General features: G+C 38.8%; 1 protein-coding gene across 2 annotated transcripts in view; it reads right to left on the bottom strand.

Moving 5' to 3' along the window:
- Positions 1–21773, bottom strand: part of LOC115226965 (tetraspanin-33-like) — a 194048-nt gene that overhangs the window by 169797 nt on the left and 2478 nt on the right. The window contains exon 2 of one of the 2 annotated variants that reach the window (XM_036500533.1): positions 7200–7239. The exons of the other annotated variant lie outside the window; for it this stretch is intronic. The gene's annotated coding sequence lies outside the window, so the exon portion shown is untranslated. The remainder of the gene's footprint in view (positions 1–7199; positions 7240–21773) is intronic. 2 annotated transcript variants of the gene reach the window in all.

Genomic DNA, 21773 nt, shown 5'->3' with positions numbered 1-21773 from the left:
TGTTTTGAAGTTTAAAAGGCCCCTAAGTTAAGTGCATTTATCAGGATTCTTGAGGTTTCAACAAAACAAAGCTTACACCATTTGTTTTAGTTATAATATGATTCCAGTTGTTCTAGAAGCCACCATTTAATTATATATGGTGTACCCTCATCTTTTAAATGCTATACATAGCTTGCCAGAAATATGATGTTGCATCTCTCTGGTATCCTAAAGAAGACCTGTGATTGCTAAGATGATGCTTGAACAAACCACCTGAAGACCCCACATATTTCTGCATTTCTATCCCTGTACTGGTGGTGTTACAGCTGTTGTTGTCATTATCACTACCAATGCTGTTGTCACCACTGCAGGCCCTATCACTGGTTCTGTTGCTGCTGTCATTGCTGGACACAATGCTGGTACATATACACATATATATATATATATATATATATATATATATATATATATATATATATATATATATATATTGGCCTGCTCGCTTAGCCAGCGGGGTGGCGTCATTTGAAGGCTAAAACAATGCGAAGTGCATTGTGATCAGCGATGTGTAGCAACATCTGATAGCCTGGTTGGTCATGGTGATCACGGTGATATGTGTATATATATATATATATATATAGGGAGAATTTACGAAAAAAACAAAAGACGAAGACAGGCGGTGTACAAAACAAACAGATGTACTAGTATAACGCTCAGGAATAGAAAAAGTCTTTTACATTTTGAGCCTACACTCTTCTACAGAAAGGGACACAGAAAAAACAAGGAGAAAAAAAAATATGTGTAGTAGCTAACAATCTATAATGGCAACTGAAACTCCTCAGAGTGGTGTCTCAGCATGATTGAAATAATACAATTCCAAATGCAATCAGTGACTTTTAGTAAAGTAATTTCTGTAATAGGGATTTCAGTTTCAATATCTCAATCAACATTCACACAACCAGTCAATAAAATGGCTCTACCTTATTTTGCCATTATTATTCTTTTCTACTCTAGGCACAAGGCCCAGAATTTTGGGGGAGAGAGTCAGTTGATTAGATTGACCCAAGTATACAACTGGTACTCAATTTATCAACCCCGAAAGGATGAAAAGGCAAAGTCAACCTTGGCGGAATTTGAACTCCGAATTGAACCAGCCAGGATCCCTGGTCTGGTGGTACGTAAAAAGCACTATCCGACTCGTGGCCGTGGCACGTAAAATACTCCAATGCGACCGTACGACAGGCACCCTTGCCAACCCCCTTTGCTTGTGAAGACATGTTGGGGCAAGCGAAATCGAAATCGAATTGAACCAGCCAGGATCCCTGGTCTGGTGGTACGTAAAAAGCACTATCCGACTCGTGGCCGATGCCAGCACCGCCTCGACTGGCTTCCGTGCCGGTGGCACATAAAATACACCAATCTGACCGTGGCCGTTGCCAGCCCCGCCTGGCACCTGTGCAGGTGGCACGTAAAAAGCACCCACTACACTCACGGAGTGGTTGGCGTTAGGAAGGGCATCCAGCTGTAGAAACATTGCCAAATTAGACTGGAGCCTGGTGCAGCCTTCTGGCTTCCCAGAACCCCGGTCGAACCGTCCAACCCATGCTAGCATGGAGAACGGACGTTAAACGACGATGATGACGACGACGATGATGACGACGACGATGATGAATGTAAAGACAGACGAAATACTGCTAAGCATTTCACTTAGTGGGCTAACATTTCTGCCAGTTCATTATTATCATTATTGAAGCAAATAAAGCTGACATTTTGCAACAGAGAACAATATTTCAACTCATTATAACCAAATCCCTAACCATGCATATTGTTATTTCTTTACAGCAAATTATGAGGATAATAAAACATGTAGGAAGATAATGAAGTCCAATATGTAGGAAAGAAAAAGCATTTCTTAACAAAAGGAATTTATAATTGGGAAAAAAAATGTCATCAGTGCTTTGAGGAAACCTCAACTCTCTGCATATCACTGTGTTGCTATTTAGCTAGAAGTGCTGGTTCCTAAATTTAATAATGTTTGGGAATTGTTACATGAAACAGCAAAAAAAAACAACAAAAAACAGCAGCAAACAAATCACAAATACATAAAAAAAAATGCTGTTTGCTCTTCCTTTGCCAACAAGGAATAAATATGCAAGGAAATATTGGTTTCAAATTTGAGCATAAGGCCAGCAATTTTGGGGAAGATGATGAGCTACATTGCTCAACTGGTACTTGTTTTATCGACTCCGGAAGAATGAACGGCAAAGTCAACCACAGCAGAATTTGAACTCAGAGAGTAAAGACAGACAAAATGCCCAGTGTTCTCACAATTCTGCCACATCTCTTTACTCTTTACTCTTTTACTCGTTTCAGTCATTTGACTGCGGCCATGCTGGAGCACCGCCTTTAGTTGAGCAGATCAACTCCGGGACTTATTCTTTGTAAGCCCAGTACTTATTCTATCGGTCACTTTTGCCGAACCGCTAAGTGACGGGGACATAAACACACCAGCATCGGTTGTCAAGCAATGCTAGGGGGACAAACACAGACACACAAACATATACACACACATACATATATATATATATATATATATATATATATATATATACATATATACAACAGGCTTCTTTCAATTTCCGTCTACCAAATCCACTCACAAGGCATTGGTTGGTCCGAGGCTATAGCAGAAGACACTTGCCCAAGATGCCACGCAGTGGGACTGAACCCGGAAACATGTGGTTGGTAAGCAAGCTACTTACCACACAGCCACTCCTGCGCCTATTTGTTGCCTTAATGCAAGAAAATATTGCAGAATCATTGTCTACGTTAATACAACAGAGAGAAAAGTGATTCAAATCTTCTGGATGCACCTCAAGTTAAGAAGCTACATAGAGAACACCAATTTCCTTTCACACTCAACTATGCTTCTTTTTTTTTTATTTTAACTCTGTACAACATAAGCCTCTGTATACAAAATATTTTCTGTTCTGTAATGATTGGTTTTGCTATGAGATATTTACTCAGTTAAGAAGGCATGAAGCTTTTTACAAATATTGTTAATGCATAAACCAATTAATCTAACAAAGAACAAGCTATGTGTTGGACTGGCACATACTTTGCAGTCAATGAGGAATTTCTGAGTTTTTACAGCTTGCCAAACATAAAAATCTTCAACAATATTTTCAGTTATCACAGATACCCTAACAAGACACCAACTACATCAGTACAACTCTGGTAGAATATACTTTAATATAGCAAGCAACTAAAACCATGTGGTAATGTAAGTCTCAATTCTTTGCTGTCTCAGCAGTGATTTTGGTAACTTGGACATACACTACCATAGGTGATGTACATAACTGGGCAGATTGTGGCACATATTGGAATCTCCAACTACCATCTGTCCAGGAAGGGTTATAATAATAATAAAATTATTGTATACAGTGCTCAGGTGCACCACAACTTGTCAAAAGTGCATATAAAGTATATGCAGTAATGTACAAATGTCTGGAAAACGAACAGTGTATGAGTCAGATACATGTTTGCATGTGTATATGGAAGGGAGAAAATCAGGTGTAGTGTTGGCGAATCTCAGGAAGCATGGAAGTTTTGAAGGATGCAGTGCTCCAACAACTAACAACTGATGCTAGCAGTTTGTTCCGTGCTTCAGCAACTCTTAGCATGACAAAATGTTTCCGAAAGCCATGGGAGCTGTGCTGTTTTCTGACTTTGTAAACATGTCCACGGGTGTTAGACAGATGGAGTTTGAAAAGGTGCTCAGAGTTATTGTTGGTAAGATGGTTAATACTTTTATGGGTGTCTGCCAAGTCAGCTGCCAGACGTCGGAGTTTCAATGTATCAAAGTTATTGTTATGCCATAAAGTAGCTCGACTGAAATATCACTAAAGTGTATTTTAATTGCCGGTCTGATATCTAGTAGCATAATTGGAAGATATCTCTGTTGTCTTATGCTTTAGAAAAGTTGACTGTGGAAATGTTCTATTATTCCATTCACTGCATGATAATATCTTGATATCCAGCAGACTATATTAAAATTTCCAGTCTCTGTTGGTTGCTATTGTCACCAGATTTCCAAAATGCAAAATCTGGTGAAAAAGCAATGCTTTTGCTTCTATGGCAGATAGAATATGTCTAATTAGAATATCTCTCGACAACCTAGAGGAATGATCAGTACAAGTCAACAGATACATATAGTCCAGAGCGGCATGTGTTGAAAAACGAGCATCTGACTTAATGAAAGTTCTTGGAGAAGTTCTAATGTAGCAATGAACTTTTGCTTTCTGACATACAATTTCTAGCCTATTGATAAACACTTCTTTTCATAATTAGTCAAATGAAACAAGCTGAAATAAGTTTTTCTGATTCTGCAACTCTCAAATGAGATACATTTTGAAGAGCAGAAATGACTAAATATCTGTTTAACAGGCACAAAAGATTATTTCGTGACCAGTAGAAATATCACAAAATATGCTTCACTGAAGCAGACAGAAGAACAAAACAGAATTCTAAAGAAGATCATAAGTGTTCTTTAATTCTAATAGTTCTTCAGTTGATTCTTGGTCTATAGGAATTTTTTGCAAGTTAATAGAATCACTGGCTGGAGTAAGAATTCATATGGACTCAGGATAAAGCATCATCTGTGCCATTATTCACATTTTTGATATCACAAATATCAGCAGTAAAATGCAATACAAGATCAAGGTGCCTAATTTCCTTTGGAGAATGTTTTTGCAATTTAGATTGAAGAGCAAAACTTAATGGCCTTTGGTCGGTATTTATGACAAAGTTCCTTCCTTTCAGAAAATAATCAAAATTCTTAGATAAATATGTTGCTAATAATACCTGACTGAAAATGCTATATCTAATTTTGACAGATTTCAAATACTTAAAAAAAAACAACAAAAGTTACCAGGAATCCTGAATAATTTATTGTAAAATGCCATCAATGCTAACATCAGAAGCATCCATTAGTAGAGAAAGATGTGCATCTGGTATCAAGAGAGGTAATAGAGTGGTCTTGGATTTCACTTTAATCAAGTTGAATTATTGTTATTCTTCCAGTGTTAAAAGAATGTTCCCACTTTCCCTTTTCTGATTAGACTAACAATCCAGTTAAAGGGCTTATCATTTCAGCACAGTGTGGAATGAAACTCTTGAGAAATCCATGTAATTTTCACACTGAAGTGGAACAAAGAAACTACATAACTGTCACAGGGTGAATACAATTTCTATCAATGCTATGGCTAGAAAAAGATGAAACAATAAAAAGACATTTACTAGGGTCAATGATCTTTTTGTAATGTACTAATCTAGTGAAGAAATGACTTAGATTATGCTTACGCTCCAATTCTGAATTACTAATAATCAACAAGTCATTGATATAAACAAAACAAAATTCAAAGCACTAGTTATTTCGTCAACAAATCTTTGGAAGGAATTCACAGAATTCTTGAGCCCAAAAGGTATTATAGCAAATTTATACTGTCCATAAGGTGTGATGATAGCTGTCTTATGACTGTCACTAGTCTCTGTTAGAATCTGGCTGTATGCACGAACTAACTCTATTTAGTTCATGCATTCAGAAAAAAAAACCCATAAGATAAGAAATCATGAATGTGAGAAATAAGATACATATCCAACACCATTTTGGAATTTAACATTTTGTAGTCCTTACAGGGATGCCAATCACCTACATATGGTACCAGAAAAGCATTTTTAGGATTACCATATGTAGAGGAGAAGTCCAAATACCAGAAAATGGTCAGATAATACTGCGCTGCAACATGTGTCTAAATTCCTCTTTAGCAATTTTCAGTCTGACTGAAGCAAGGCATCTATGATGAACTGAGGGAGGACCAGACGTAACAATATGATATTTTACTGAATGTAACAGCTTTTTGTCTCCATAAACTGAGTATGTTTGGAAATTGACTAAGAAGTGCATTACAATTTCGAAATCAGTGACAGTAAGTTACTAGAAAAATGATAAGTATTTGCAAACAGGTCTCCCTTTCATTGTAAACCGGTGACTGCTGTACGCTGAAGACAGGCAAATACCTAGAAACTGCAGTCCGTGCATGTCACTTAGGTTTATGAGAGAGTGATGACCCCTCCTTGAAAATACCATAAGTGTGTCTAAAGTGTGTCTAAAGCCAGCTGGAGACGATGATCTCCTGGGGCTAAAAGCTACAGTAACACCCACCCTTAGTGGTTAGCCATATTGAGATAGCTAGTATACTTTAGCATTACAATTGTTAGATGTAAAAGGGACAAAAAAAAAAGAGGACTAATCATAGTAGTAATACTATGTATCCACAAGTTAGTCACAGAATCAATTGATATTTTAGATCTACTAGAAGACCGAAATAATGAAGAAAATCAAACAATAAATATTGGATATAGAAAATCAGCTATATCAAAAATCCCAAAGTCCAACATCATGGATTTTTCAACATAAAAGGGTATTACTAAATGATTTACAGCTTGCAAAGTAACTGCTTTTGGCTGCTGTATGCCTTGTGAGAAAAAAAATACAAAGGCCATATACTGCATTCAGCATCAGTATTGACTAGAAAATAAGATTTTAAGGAAGAATCAAAAGTATAAGATAAGCAACTACTTACTTCAGAGATGCCAGGGGATGTAGTTGTTCTTATTCCCCTAGCATCCATGTTTTTTTGTTGCTTAGAAACTGATTGGGAAGTGCAATGTGGTACACAGTCATGGGCATGCAAGTTGTTATTGTTTGTTCCTTCTCGAGCCATGCCTGGCTCATAAGGGCCAATTTCCCGGTTTCTTGGCGTATAGGTTCCCCACCTGGATGGGACGCCGGCCCGTCGCAGGTGAGCTGCAAGATGCAGAAGGAAAGAGTGAGAGAAAGTTCTGGCGAAAGAATCAGCAGAAGTTTTGCCATTACCTTCTGCCGGAGCTGCGTGGAGCTTAGGTGTTTCGCTCATAAACACACACATCACCCGGTCTGAAATTCGAACCCGCGAGCCCTCAACCGTGAGTCTGCTGCTCTAAGCACTAGGCCATGTGCCTCCGCACATACAAGTTGTATCTATAGTGATATCAAAAGTGTGTATTACTTCTCCTGTTAAAACTAGAGGAGCATTTTAGCATCAAATTCTTGGAATTTGAGATGAAACACTGGGAAAAAAACAAGGTGTTTTGAGCTATTCCATTTTTTCCATGAATACCTGGATTCTGTCCTCTGTAAACTTGTGGAAGCTGCCAATTCTGAAGATATAGAAGAAATGAAATGGGTAGAGGAAGCAAGAAGTGAAATGTCTGTAATATCATCCATTAACTCTTCCAGTTGATCAACAACACTTCAATCTCTCACAAAAACTAAAGTAGCTTGCCTTTTTGATGGTAAACATGAGAGGGATAACTGTTTCCTTAAAGGTTCCTTGAGAGAACTATTTTCTTGTTATACAAGAAAATTAGCAAAAATTCACTAGAAACAGTAGTAAAATGTTGTAATTTATTGTGGTTACTTGTCTGGATTATATAGAAACACATCAGGCACAGTATTATATCAGCATTGATGTTGTCCCACAGTAATTAATTCAGTAGTTGCTAGTTTATCAAGTCATGATAGAGATGTCAGGTCACTAATTTAGTTGTAGCATATATATTTCTTTATTGCCCACAAGAGGCTAAATATAGAGGGGACAAACAAGGACAGACAAAGGGATTAAGTCGATTACATCGACCCCAGTGCGAAACTGGTACTTTATTTATCGACCCCGAAAGGATGAAAGGCAAAGTCAACCTTGGCGGAATTTGAATCCAGAACGTAACAACAGAAAAAATACGCTAAGCATTTCGCCCAGCGCGCTAATGTGCCTGCCAGCTCGCCGCCTTTAGTTGTAGCATATAAGTCACCATTTTAGTTGGTAGCATCAGAGGTTACCAATTTTTAATGTGGGTTTTAATCATTAATTCTTTGGTGATATTTGAAAATAGGCTGTGTGTGAAAACAAGAATGATCGCACTAGTATTTATTTGAGTTTTCTTATATATTTATTAACCTGCATTGTTTGTATTATTTCATGGCATATATTTCATTTAATGGAACAGCATTCATGAGATAATGAACATAATAATTAGGTATTTTCTCTAATGTAGAATGCTAGATAATATAATTAAAATAGCTCATAGTTATTGAAGACAAAATAAATAGAGTTAGAATTCTTGCATGTATGTATTGTGTGCATGATTCAGCATTAAAACATATGGTCAGTAATGTTTGTGGTACATGACAGTGCCCGTGCTAGTAGGGTGCCAAGAGCACCATCCGAGTGTGATCATTGCCAGAGCAGCCAACTGGCTTCCGTGCCAGTGGGACGTAAAAGGGCACCATTCAAGCGTGATCGTTACCAAAGTCGCCTTACTGGCACCTGTGCTGGTGGCATGTGTAAAAGGATTTGAGCGAGGTCGTTGCCAGTACTGCCAGACTGGCCCCCGTGCCAGTGGCACGTAAAAAGCACCCACAACACTCTCAGAGTGGTTGGCGTTATGAAGGGCATTCAGCTGTAGAAACTCTGCCAAATCAAGATTGGAGACTAGTGCAACCATCTGGTTCGCCAGCCCTCAGTCAAAATCGTCCAACCCATGCTAGCATGGAAAGCAGACGTTAGACGATGATGATGATGATAATGACTCAAGAATGTTAAGAGAGTGTTAAGAGAAGGTAAAAGGGGGAGATTCACTGAGCAAAGTGTAAAGTTTTATAAACACTGCTGGCTGGCTCATCATCTGAGGTTGAATTCACCAACATTTTATATGCAAAAGCAAAAGACTTCGATCAAGCTATTTGGCAGGAAACCTTCCTTCAAGATTTACCATATCAATCATAACTAATCAACCACTGTTGACTGGTTGAGCCATATTCATATAGGCATTAACCCTTTTGAGACACACTGTTTTGGTATGTGTAGCCAAAAAGACCATTTTCTTTTCTATTGAGATATATCTACTGAAAGACTATCTCTGGTTAGCTATTACACCTCAAAACCAACCATTCTCAACATTTGTTCCCTTGGGCCAATGTATTGTCCCCAAAGTCCTTTCAGTTTGTACCATTTGGGGTGACGAATCAGCCTGGGTGTCCCAAGAGAGTTAATGCCATTTATGGCAACAATTTGCCTTTTATAGCAGTATCTGTAGGTTGTGGTCCTGAACTGGGAAAATCTAAGAGCAGTGGTTCAAAATTCAGCTGGAGCCACACTATACACTACTTGCTTTCAGAGAATCCTTGATAATTATTTGGTCTTATTTGAGTATTGTCAATAATGTAGTCATAACTGAATGTTGATGTTTAGAGCTGTGTATGCCAGGCTCAAATGGAAGCCTTTCACTTCTTATCTGGATAAATCTTGACCAGCTTTTGTACAATTAATCAAAATCATTTCAAGTGGGTAAAATGTCGTGAAAGAGATGAACAGAGGATGGGTGAAATTGCTAAACAAATTTTCAAAGAGTTTCATTTGTTACCTCCTAAGATGAAATTGTACGGAATCTGTATTACAACAGAAAAATTGAAATGGAAATTGAGGAAGATGCATTTCTATCAGTCACATAGCTAGCACACCATTAGTTACAACAACAAGGATTTCAGTCGATCCAATCAATGGAACAGTCTGCTCATGAAACTAACATGCAAATAGCTGAGCACTACACTGACAAGCATACCTTAACATATTTCTCAGGGAGATTCAGTGTGACATAGAATGTGACAAGGCTGACCCTTTGAATTACATGTACAGCTCAATTTTGCCAGCTGAGTGGACTGGAGCTGTGTGAAATAAAGTACTTTGCTCAAGTACACCACAAGCCACCTGGAACTGAACTCACGACTTTACAATAATGTGCTAAATGCCCTAACCATTTAACTACATACCTTTACATCAAAGCATAAGACTTTTGCTGACCTGTGTATTTTGAAATAATAGACAATAATCTTTTCTTTTAGCTAACAGCTTGATCAATCAATGAAGAGAACTCATCCAAACTGTATTTTATTAATGAAAGATATACTAATTGCATTAACGTTAATTCTGTGAGAGTGATTTCTGTTTGTTGTTTGGCTGACAATATTAACCAAATGGATTTAAAAACAACTGATAGCAAACACCTAATAAAAGAGATTTTAACTACTGAATTGGTAACACTAGTGATGATAATGTGATAAGGATAACGACAATGATGGCCATGATGATGATAACAACAATGACGATAATAAGTGTGTGTATATGTGTGTATGTATGTGTGTGTGTATATATAAATATATAAATATATATATATACATATATGTATATATATATATATGTATATGTATATATATATATATATATACATACTTGTTCTATTTCTATTCCTGAGCGCCATACTAATACATTTGTTTGTTTGTACCCCACCTGCCTTCGTCTTTTGTGTATTTTCATAAACCTTCCCATTATATATACATATATATGTGTGTGTGTGTGTGTGTGTATATACATATATATATATGTATGTATACATATATGTATATATATATATGTGTGTTTGTATGTATGTGTGTATGTATGTATATTTCTGATAAGAACATCAGCAGATAATCCTCAACAAGGACTAATCCTTGATAAAATCTATTTTAACTTATAATTAAATCATAAAACTCCTAAAATATATGCCTCTAAAGACTGTTATTACCTATACACACATGCACGTATATGCATAAATACATGTGTGTGTGTGTGTGTGTGTGTGTGGTGTGTGTGTGTGTGAAGATACATAGTCTGACTGCAACAGACTTGATTGATGCAGTTTATTAACACTCTCTCTCTCCCATCCCCTCTGCCACTCTTTCATCTAAACCATCCTGTTTCTGAGGTCATACTCTTTTTCCTCCACCTCTCTTTCCAGGTAATCAATCTCACTTCCGTTCACATTCCTCCTCTTACGCATAGCCTTGGATGAATGAACACATCGAGGAGTGTTCAGGACAACGCCACTCCCAGTATACTATGTAAAGTAGTTTAGCAAAAATAATGGCATGACGGAGAAACCCCCTTCATCTTGTTGAAGATATGACAACCTCTTCAGTGTTGGTTCCATTGTAAAATACACCCAATACACACTGTAAAGTAATTGATGTTAAGAAAATCAAAATCAAAATCGAAATCAATCAACATCATTGGAAATTGTAGCTGTGATACCAGTGCCGGTGGCACGTTAGAGAATCATCCGAATGTGGCCATTGCCAGCGCCGCCCCGACTGGCCTCCGTGCCGGTGGCACGTAAAAAGCACCATCCGATTGTGGCCGTTGCCAGCCTCGTCTGGCCCCCGTGCCAGTGGTATGTAAAAAGCACCATCCGATCGTGGTCGTTTGCCAGCCTCGTCTGGCACCTGTGCAGGTGGCATGTAAAAAGCACCCACTACACTCACGGAGTGGAGTGGTTGGCGTTAGGAAGGGCATCCATCTGTAGAAACACTGCCAGATCAGACTGGGCCTGGCGCAGCCTTCTGGCTTCCCAGGCCCCAGTTAAACCGTCCAACCCATGCTAGCATGGAAAACGGACGTTAAACGATGATGATGATGATGATGATGATGAAGGGCATCGAGCCATTGAATTTAAGCCTGAACTGAAACCTGCAACTAAGATGTGGTCATCTGACTCATCTGGGAGGGCAGTAGGTCTAAATAAGAATTGACTCACACTGTAATGTTCCATCCAACTTTTGCCAACCTAGAAAGTGCATCTAAAATGACAATGATGGTGAAACATAGATATATGGGTTTGTGCCAGAATGGATGACGGGGAACCATAAATTCCCTGTTCTTAGTGAAACATCTACAAAAGTTATAAGCTAAGAATAAGCCACTACTGCTAACATTTTACTGGCCTGGAAAAGGCATTTGGCAGAGTACCATATTCTCTTTGTCTAGTGATTGTTAAGAAAACTAGGTGTAAATGAATAGCTTTTGAGGGATGGAGAGGTGTGTAAACCATGTACAGAAATGCCACTAGGAAGATGAAAGTTAGCAATCAGTTCAGTGAAGAAAAGTGCTGGCAAATATCCACTAAGATTTAGTCCACAGTTCCATCTTCTTTATTATGGTTCTCCAGCACATAAGAGAAATGTTTGAGGCTGGTTTTATGTGACAATGTGGTCATGACTATCTGGGGTAGTATACAAAAGATCGCAAATGAACTGTGAAAAACATTGGATTTAAGAGGGAAAACAAATATGGTATGCCCAAGAGAAGACTCTGCTTACAAAGACCTATTGAGGCAAGTGAAATCGAAATCAAATTTGATGACTGGCACCCGTGCTAGTGGAGTGCTAAGAGCACCATCCAAGCGTGACCGTTGCCAAAGAGGCTAACTGGCGTTTGTGCCAGTGGCATGTAAAAAGCACCTTTTGAGTGTGATTGTTACCAGCGTTAGCCTAACTGGCACTTGTACCGGTGGCACAAGAAACAACATTCAAGCAAGGTCATTGCCAGTGCCACTGGACTGGCGCCTGTGCAGGTGGCACGTAAAGAACTCCATTTGAGCATGGCCGTTGCCAGTACTGCCTGACTGGCCTTCATGCCAGTGGCATGTAAAAGCACCCACTACACTCTCTGAGTGGTTGGCGTTAGGAAGGGTATCCTGCTGTAGAAACTGTCAGATCAGATTGGAGTCTGGTGCAGCCATCTGGTTTGCCAGACCTCAGTCAAATCATCCAACCCATGCTAGCATGGAAAGCAGGAATGGTGGTATATATATATATATATATATATATATATATATACACATTCAAAATGTGACCGCGTGTGTACCATTTTGGCGATTTTTTTTCCTCCATCTTCCCTTCTTTGGATCTTTCCTTTTCCTATGTTTCTGATGAAGATCTCTGCTCAAAACATTAAACCCTCCTTCTTTCCTTCTTTCTTGAGCATCCAATAATACTATACTTGTTTCACGTCCTTGCATTGTTGTGTTTTCTCTTTGTGTTTTCATGTACTCAGTGTAAGCGATGGACACATAAGAAGTGCAGTAATATCAAAGAAAGGCTAACTGGGAAGATAGTTTTTGTATGTGTCAGATGCTCGGGAGCAGTAAACACTGAAAATGTGCAGAGAACAGGGAGAAAAACTAGAAGTAGTTGATAGCTTCCATTACCTAGGTGACCAAGTCAGTAGCCGGGGAGGGTGCGCTGAAAGTGTAGCTGCTAGAATAAGAATAGCTTGGGCAAAGTTCAGAGAGCTCTTACCTCTTCTGGTGACAAAGGGCCTCTCGCTCAGAGTAAAAGGTAGACTGTATGATGCTTGTGTACGAACAGCCATGCTACACAGCAGTGAAACATGGACTGTGACTGCTGAGGACATGCGTAAGCTCACAAGAAATGAAGCCAGTATGATCCAATGGATGTGCAATGTCAGTGTGCATACCCGACAGAGTGTAAGTACCTTGAGAGAAAAGTTAGACCTAAGAAGCATCAGATGTGATGTGTGAGAGAGACGACTGCACTGGTATGGTCATGTGGCGAGAATGGATGAGGATAGTTGTGTGAAAAAGTGCCACACCCTAAGCGGTTGAGGGAACCTGTGGAAGAGGTAGACCCAGGAAGACCTGGGATGAAGTGGTGAAGCACGACCTTCGAACATTAGGCCTCACCAAGGAAATGACTAGTGACCGAGACATTTGGAAATATGCTGTGCTTGAGAAGACTCAGCAAGCCAAATGAGACCATAACCTCGTGGCGAATGCCAGGAGCATAACCAGTCCACTTATGCGTACCTTTTCCTTCTTTGGACACTAAAACTCTGCTTGCAAAGACCTTTTGAGCCAAGTGAAATCAAAATCAAAATCAAATTCAAATTCGATGACTGGCATCCATGTTAGTAGGGAACCAAGAGCACCAATCGAGCATGATCGTTGCCAGAGCGACTAACTGGCTTCCGTGCCGGTGGCATGTAAAAGGCACCATTCGAGTGTGGTCATTACCAGCATCGCCTTACTGGCACCTGTGCTGGTGACATGTGTAAAAAGATTCAAGTGAGGTTGCTGCCAGTACCACCAAACTGGCCCCCATGCCAGTGGCACGTAAAAGCACCCGCTACACTCTCGGAGTTGTTGGCATTAGGAAGGGCATCCAGCTGCAGAAACTCTGCCAGATCATGATTGGAGCCTGTTGCAGGCATCTGGTTTGCCAGCCCTCAGTCAAAATCGTCCAACCTATGCTAGCATGGAAAGCGGACGTTAAACGATGATGATGATGATGATATATATATATATATATATATATATATATATATATATATATAATATACACACACATATATATATATATATATAGAGAGAGAGAGAGAGAAAGAGAGTCAACAGATAGAGAGATAGATAGAGAGATAGATAGATAGATAGATAGATAGATAGATAGATATAGATATAGTTACATAGGTATACATTTACACCACATAATATGTGCATGTATATGTGTGTATGTATACATATATATTATATATTATATATATATATATTATATACATATACATTTGTACGTGTACACACACACACATACACACACAATGATGTGTATTTAATGTTAATACATTCCGACAGACTCTGATATGAATCTACTTTAAGCGGTTTCCGTATCCAAGTCAGCAGAAGCATCTTAAGAGCGAATATACATTTCACTGTTTTGATTCTAATTGCTTTGCATGCTCATAATATTGATAATATACATTAAGACATATATATATATATTATATATATATATATAAATTCATTTTTTTATACACACACACATATATACATATGTATACACATATATATATATATATGATATATATTATACATGCACATATTTTATATAGATACAAATAACTACAGAGGTATCAAGCTGTTGGACCAGGTGATGAAGGTTACGGAGAGGGTCATAGCCAACTAATTAAGAGAGAGTTAGTTTAGATGAGATGCAGTTTGGGTTTGTGCCAGGGAAAAGTACTACTGATGCTATATTCCTGGTAAGGCAGCTGCAGGAGAAATACCTAGCCAAAGATAAGCCCCTGTACCTGGCTTTTGTTGACATGGAGAAAGCCTTCGACAGGGTCCCCCGATCCCTTATCTGGTGGCAATGAGAAAACTAGGGATAGATGAATGGTTAGTGAGAGCTGTGCGGGCCATGTATAGGGACGCCGCTAGTAGGGTGAGGGTTGGAAATGAGTACAGTGAAGAATTCCGGGTAGAGGTAGGGGTCCACCAAGGCTCAGTACTCAGCCCCCTCCTATTTATCATAGTCCTCCAGGCAATAACGGAGGAATTCAAGACAAGGATGCCCTTGGAGCTCCTCTATGCTGATGACCTTGCTCTAATTGCTGAGTCGCTATCAGAACTGGAGGAGAAGTTTCAGGTGTGGAAACAAGGATTAGAATCGAAGGGCCTCAGAGTCAATTTAGCTAAAACCAAAGTCGTAATCAGTAGGAAGGTAGACAAATCACAAACACCTTCAGGTAGATGGCCCTGCTCGATCTGTAGAAAAGGTGTAGGTAGAAACTCTATAAGATGCACCAAGTGTAAGCTATGGACACATAAGAGATGCAGCAATGTCAAAGGAAGGCTAACTAGGAAGATGGTTTTTGTATGTGGCAGATGCTCAGGAACAATAAACACTGAAAATGCTCTGAGACCAACTTCCGTCACTTTCCAGGGAGAAAAACTAGAAATAGTTGATAGTTTCCGTTACCTAGGTGACCAAGTCAGCAGCGAGGGTGGGTGTGCTGAAAGTGTAACTGCTAGAGTAAGAATAGCTTGGGCAAAGTTCAGAGAGCTCTTACCTCTGCTGGTGACAAAAGGCCTCTCGCACAGAGTGAAAGGCAGACTGTATGATGCGTGTGTACGAACAGCCATGCTACATGGCAGTGAAACATGGGCCGTGACTGCTGAGGATATGCGTAAGCTCGCTAGAAATGAAGCCAGTATGCTCCGATGGATGTGTAATGCCGGTACTCACACTCGGCAGAGTGTAAGTACCTTGAGAGAAAAGCTGGACCTAAGAAGCATCAGTTGTGGTGTGCAAGAGAGACGTTGCGCTGGTATGGTCATGTGGCGAGAATGGATGAAGATAGTTGTGTGAAAAAGTGCCACACCCTAGCGGTTGAGGGAACCTGTGGAAGAGGCAGACCCAGGAAAACCTGGGACGAGGTGGTGAAGCACGACCTTCGAACTTTAGGTCTCACTGAGGAAATGACTAGAGACCGAGACCTCTGGAAGTGTGCTGTGCGCGAGAAGACCCGGCAGGACAAGTGAGTCCACAACCCGTGGCCTTCTACATGGGATGGAGCCAGCCTACGTATGCATACTTCCCTTCTTGGGACACAAAACTCTACTTGTGAAGACGTGTTGAGGCAAGTGAGGATCAGAATCGAATCGATCAATGGAAATTGCGGATGTGCTACCAGTGCCGGTGGCATGTCGAAACTCTGCTTGTGAAGACCCATTGAGGCAAGTGAGGATCAGAATCGAAATCGATCAATGGAAATTGCAGATGTGTTACCAGTGCCGGTGGCATGTAAGAGAACTTTCCGTTTCGCGACCGTTGCCAGCACCGCCCCGTTTCGTGTCCGTTGCCAGCCTCGCCTGGCCCTCGTGCCGGTAGCACATAAAAAGCACCATCCGTTCGTGGCCGTTTGCCAGCTCTGTCTGGCACCAGTGCGGGTGGCACGTAAAAGCACCCACTACACTCACGGAGTGGTTGGCGTTAGGAAGGGCATCCAGCCGTAGAAACACTGCCAGATTTGACTGGGCCTGATGAAGCCTTCTGGCTTCACAGACCCCAGTAGAACCGTCCAACCCATGCTAGCATGGAAAACGGACGCTAAATGATGATGATGATGATGATGATAATATATATATATATATTATATATATAATGCATATATATATATATGTGTATATATATATATATATATATATATATTATATATATATATATACATATATTATATATATATATATACATACACATGTATAATATTCTGCTTTACTTGTTTCAATCATTGGGCTGGGGCTCTGCCTTGAGGGTTTTAGTTGAAGAAATCAATCCTAGGTTTTATTCTTTGTAAGTCTAGTACTTATTCTATTGGTCTCTTTTACTGAACTGCTAAATTATGAGGATGTAAACACACCAACATTGGTTGTCAAGCAATGCTGGGAGGGGTGACAAACACAGACACACACACACAATACACACACACACAACACACATATATGCATACTACATACATTATATATATATATATATATATATATATATATATATATATATATAATATATATATATATATATAGGGAGAGTTTACGAAAAAAACAAAAAAACGAAGACAGGTGGTGTACAAAACAAACGATGTATTAGTATAATGCTCAGGAATAGGAAAAGTCTTTTACGTTTCGAGTCTACGCTCTTCTATATATATATTCAGCAGGCTTCTTTCAGTTTCCATCTACCAAAGCCACTCGCGAGACTATAGTAGAAGACACTTGCCCAAGGTGTCACACAGCGGGACTGAACCCAGAATCATGTGGTTGGGAAGCATACCATACAGCCACACCTGTGCTTGTATGCTGATGCAATCCACATCAACAAGCCACACAATTCTACCAACACATGTGGTACTGAAACTATTTCAAAAAATTTCTATCACAACAACGAACTCGCTAGAACAGCCTGCCGATAACAACACATTTCTGCAGACTATATGATTAGTTGGAGTTTTTTTGTTCTTTTTTATTTTGTTTTTCTATTTTGTAATAGGAAAGAGGTGTTCTTTCTGAAATATTATAGGGTCCTTAAACAACTTACTCTTTTATTCTTTTGCTCTTTTACATGTTTCAGTCATTTTGGCTGTGGCCATGTTGGAGCACCACCTGAAAGTGTTTTCATCGAAGAAATTTACTCCAGAACTTATAGTTTGTAAGCCTAGTACTTATTCTATCAGTCTTCTTTGCCAAACTTCTGTGTTATGGGGACATAAACACACCAACATCAATTGTCAAGACGCAAAGACACAAAACACACACAAATACATGTACATATTATATATATATACATATATGTGTGTGTGTGTGTGTGTGTGCTTACATGACCGGCTTCTTTCTGTTTCCATCTACCAAATCAACTCACAAAATCTTTGGTCGGTCCGAGGCCATAGTAAGAAACACTTGCCTAAGGTGGCATGCAGTGGGACTGAACCTAGAACCATGTGGTTGAGAAACAAACTTCTTACCACACGCAATATCTTTTGTCTTTATTCACTGACATCCTTTTACATATTTTGCTACATTCCTCACACACATAAGGTCAAGGGCTTTTGAAAACATTTACCTCATTTACACTTAATGGAATGGTTCAAACACATTATAATATATATCTTTTATCTTTCATCTTTCATTTGTTTCAGTCATCAGACTGTGACCATGCTAGAGCAATGCCTTGAAGAATATTTTATAGTCAAATAAATAGATTCCAGTACTCCTTTTTGTTTTTATAAGCCTTGTACTCATTCTATCGGTGTCTTTTGGTGAACCACAAAGTTATGGGGAAGTAAACAGCTCAACGCAATTTATCAAGCAGTCGTATGAGGAGACAAACACAGACAAAGACATATAGACATACACAGAGATAGACAGACAGACAGATAGATAGATAGATAGATAGATGAGAAAGGCTACTTTCAGTTTCCTTCTACCAAATCCACTCACAAGGCCTTGGTCAGCCCGAGGCTATAGTAGAAGACACTTGCCCAAGGTGCCATGCTGTAAGACTGAACCCAGAAATATATATGTATGTATGTATGTATGTATGTATGCAAGCATGTGTGTGACTGTGTATATACAAATACACACATGCACTCACAAACAACACACAACACACACACACACAAAACATAACACACACATACACACGCATGCACGCATACATACATACATACATACATACCATACATACATACATACTACATACATATATATATAAATGTATTATATATATATATTATATATATATATATATATATATATATATATATATATATATATATATGTATATAGTGGGAAACAAGAAAGACTTGGGACAAGTAGTGAAAACTATTGATCTGAATATACTACATCTCATGGGATGACAAAGGACCATTTTGGTTGGTTATATGCAGTGTTGCAGCAGAAACACTGAGCACTCATGTTGTAATGCGCCCTGACACAGGTACATTATTTAGAGGCTGAGATATTTCTTGTACACGCCAAGCCTATCGCCTGCAGCCCCTCTCACCTTGCACTCTGTCTCCTCTTTTCTACCTATAGCTCTCCTTCCTCACTCATACCACTCTATTCCTCATTCTCCCCGTCCTACCTGGCTCACTCTTCATAGACCTGTGTTTGAGAGACTGCGTCAGACCACCCACATCCTTCTACCCAATATCCTATAGTTTCTCTCCACTAGGTCACTTCTGTTGCCAACCATCACCTACCCTTTCCTTTATCTCATTACCTACTTCTGCAATTGGCAATTACTCAATTTATACCAAAAAGAATCCTGCCTCTTATACTTTATTCTTGCTCCCCTGACCCTCATTCTGGCCCATCTAATGTAATCACTCACTCTCCCTCTCTTCTCTCTCTCTCTCTCTATCTATCTATCTATCTATCTATCTATCTATCTATCTATCTATCTATCTATCTATCTATCTATCTATCTATCTATCAATCTATCATCTATCTATCTATCTATCTATCTACCTACCTACCTATCTACCTACCTATCTATCTATGTATCTATCTATCTATGTATGTATGTATGTATCTATCTATCTATCTATATCTATCTATCTATCTATCTATCTATCTATCTATCTCTAAGTTCTCTCCTATAACCAAATGTATACATCCTAAGTTTTTGAATGACTGCTCACCTATACACATGCTCCTCTCACCCATCTTTGTACTGTTGTCACTGCTCCCCCACTTTCTATCTTGTGCAATTCCCTCCTCCTCCTCATCCTCCCCTTCCTCCTCTTCAGTTCACGTCTTTAGGCTACCAAGTACTTTCTACTCTTCCTGTGTACCTTTCTTCACTTTCCAGCTAGTGTCAGGAGACAAAGCTATCAAATTGTGCCACTTCTAGAGAGATTGGGGAGCATAACAATCTCTCTAGTGTTAGTACCATGAAAAATGTACCCTGTACACACAAAAATTTGGTCAGTAAATAGGCAGAGAAAGTTGGCACCACAAAAAGATATGCCCTGTACATTTAGTAAAGTAGTTATTGAGAGGAAGGGTATCCAACCATAGAAACCAAACCAAATGATACACACAAACACTAGTCCATGGGAGCAGTGGGTACCAATAACAGATGATTTAAACTGTGACAACTCCTCCAACCCATGCCAGTATGGAAAACAGACATGAAACACTGATGATGAATTGAAAGAGGAGGAGGAGTATACTTGCATTCATAGATACATCTTTACTTATATATGACTGCATGTTTATCAATACATGCATATATTTTGTATAATAATAATAATAATAATAATAATAATAATAATAATAATAATAATAATAAAAATGGTTTCAAATTTTGGCACAAGGTCAGCAGTTTTGGGGAAGGGGCCAAGTCAATTAAGTCAATCCCAGTGCTCAACTAGTACTTGTTTTATCAACTCTGAAAGGATGAAAGGCAGAGTCGATCTCATAATAATAATAATAATAATAATAATAATAATAATAATATAAAATAATAAATAATAATAATAATAATCATGGTAACAACAATCCTTTCTACTATAGGCACAAGGCCTGAAATTTGAGGTTATGGGGCTAGTTGATTACATCAACTCCAGTGCATAACTGGTACTTTTTTCATATTTCATCATCCCCCAAAATGATGAAAGGCAAAAATACTAATATTGTACACGTTACGCAGGTGTACTATGACTCAACAGAAAAAGGTAAAAGAGGAGATACAAGTTGCAATAAGTCCAGTAAAGAAAGACAGCATGTGATAGTAAGAAGTGCATGTATAAAAGAAGAAAACAAAACACAGAAAAGTTAAGTGTAAAAAGGAAGGGAAAAATTGTGAAGGCATGTCAGGAGTGATGTTGACACATTTTGGGAAGCATGGAAGCAATGTCCTGATAGCTAAAAAAACCCATTGCAGTTAATTTATTCCATGCTTTGGCAATTCTGAATGTGAAATAAATGTTTCCAGAAGTCCTGGGTGTTGTGTTGTTTTTGATTTTATGAGCATCTCCACAGGTGGGAGAAATACCGAATTGAAAAAAGTGACTAGCTGGTAGATAATCTTGTGGGTTTCTACCAAGTCAGCTGCCACACCTTGAAGCTTTGATGTATCTTTGATGTATCACTGCCCACAAAAAAAAAAAACAACAACAAAAAAAAAGACTTTCAAGACATAAAGTGAACCGACAAAGTGAATTCGTCTGGTAGCACATCTCTGGACAGCTTCCGGTAGATCGATATTTTATACAAGAAGTGGGGTTATAGCCATATATAGCTTTAAATAGATGGCTGGTGAGTGGCTGACAAAGGTCTTAGTGATTGTTGGTAAGACACCAGCCTTTTTGATGTTTTTTAGAAATCGGGTTCATCTGATGCATTGCTGTTGACAATAATGCCTGGGTCATGTTCATCAACAGATTTCTACATGTATATAAAGTATGTGCATATATATATATATATCTTTGAATATATGTATATGTGTGTATATATATATATAT

Source organism: Octopus sinensis, linkage group LG2, assembly GCF_006345805.1.
Source record: "Octopus sinensis linkage group LG2, ASM634580v1, whole genome shotgun sequence".
In the NCBI taxonomy this organism is placed as follows: domain Eukaryota; kingdom Metazoa; phylum Mollusca; class Cephalopoda; order Octopoda; family Octopodidae; genus Octopus; species Octopus sinensis.
The sequence above is the reverse complement of the archived record's forward strand: the minus strand, read 5'-3'. Positions and strand labels throughout refer to the sequence as shown.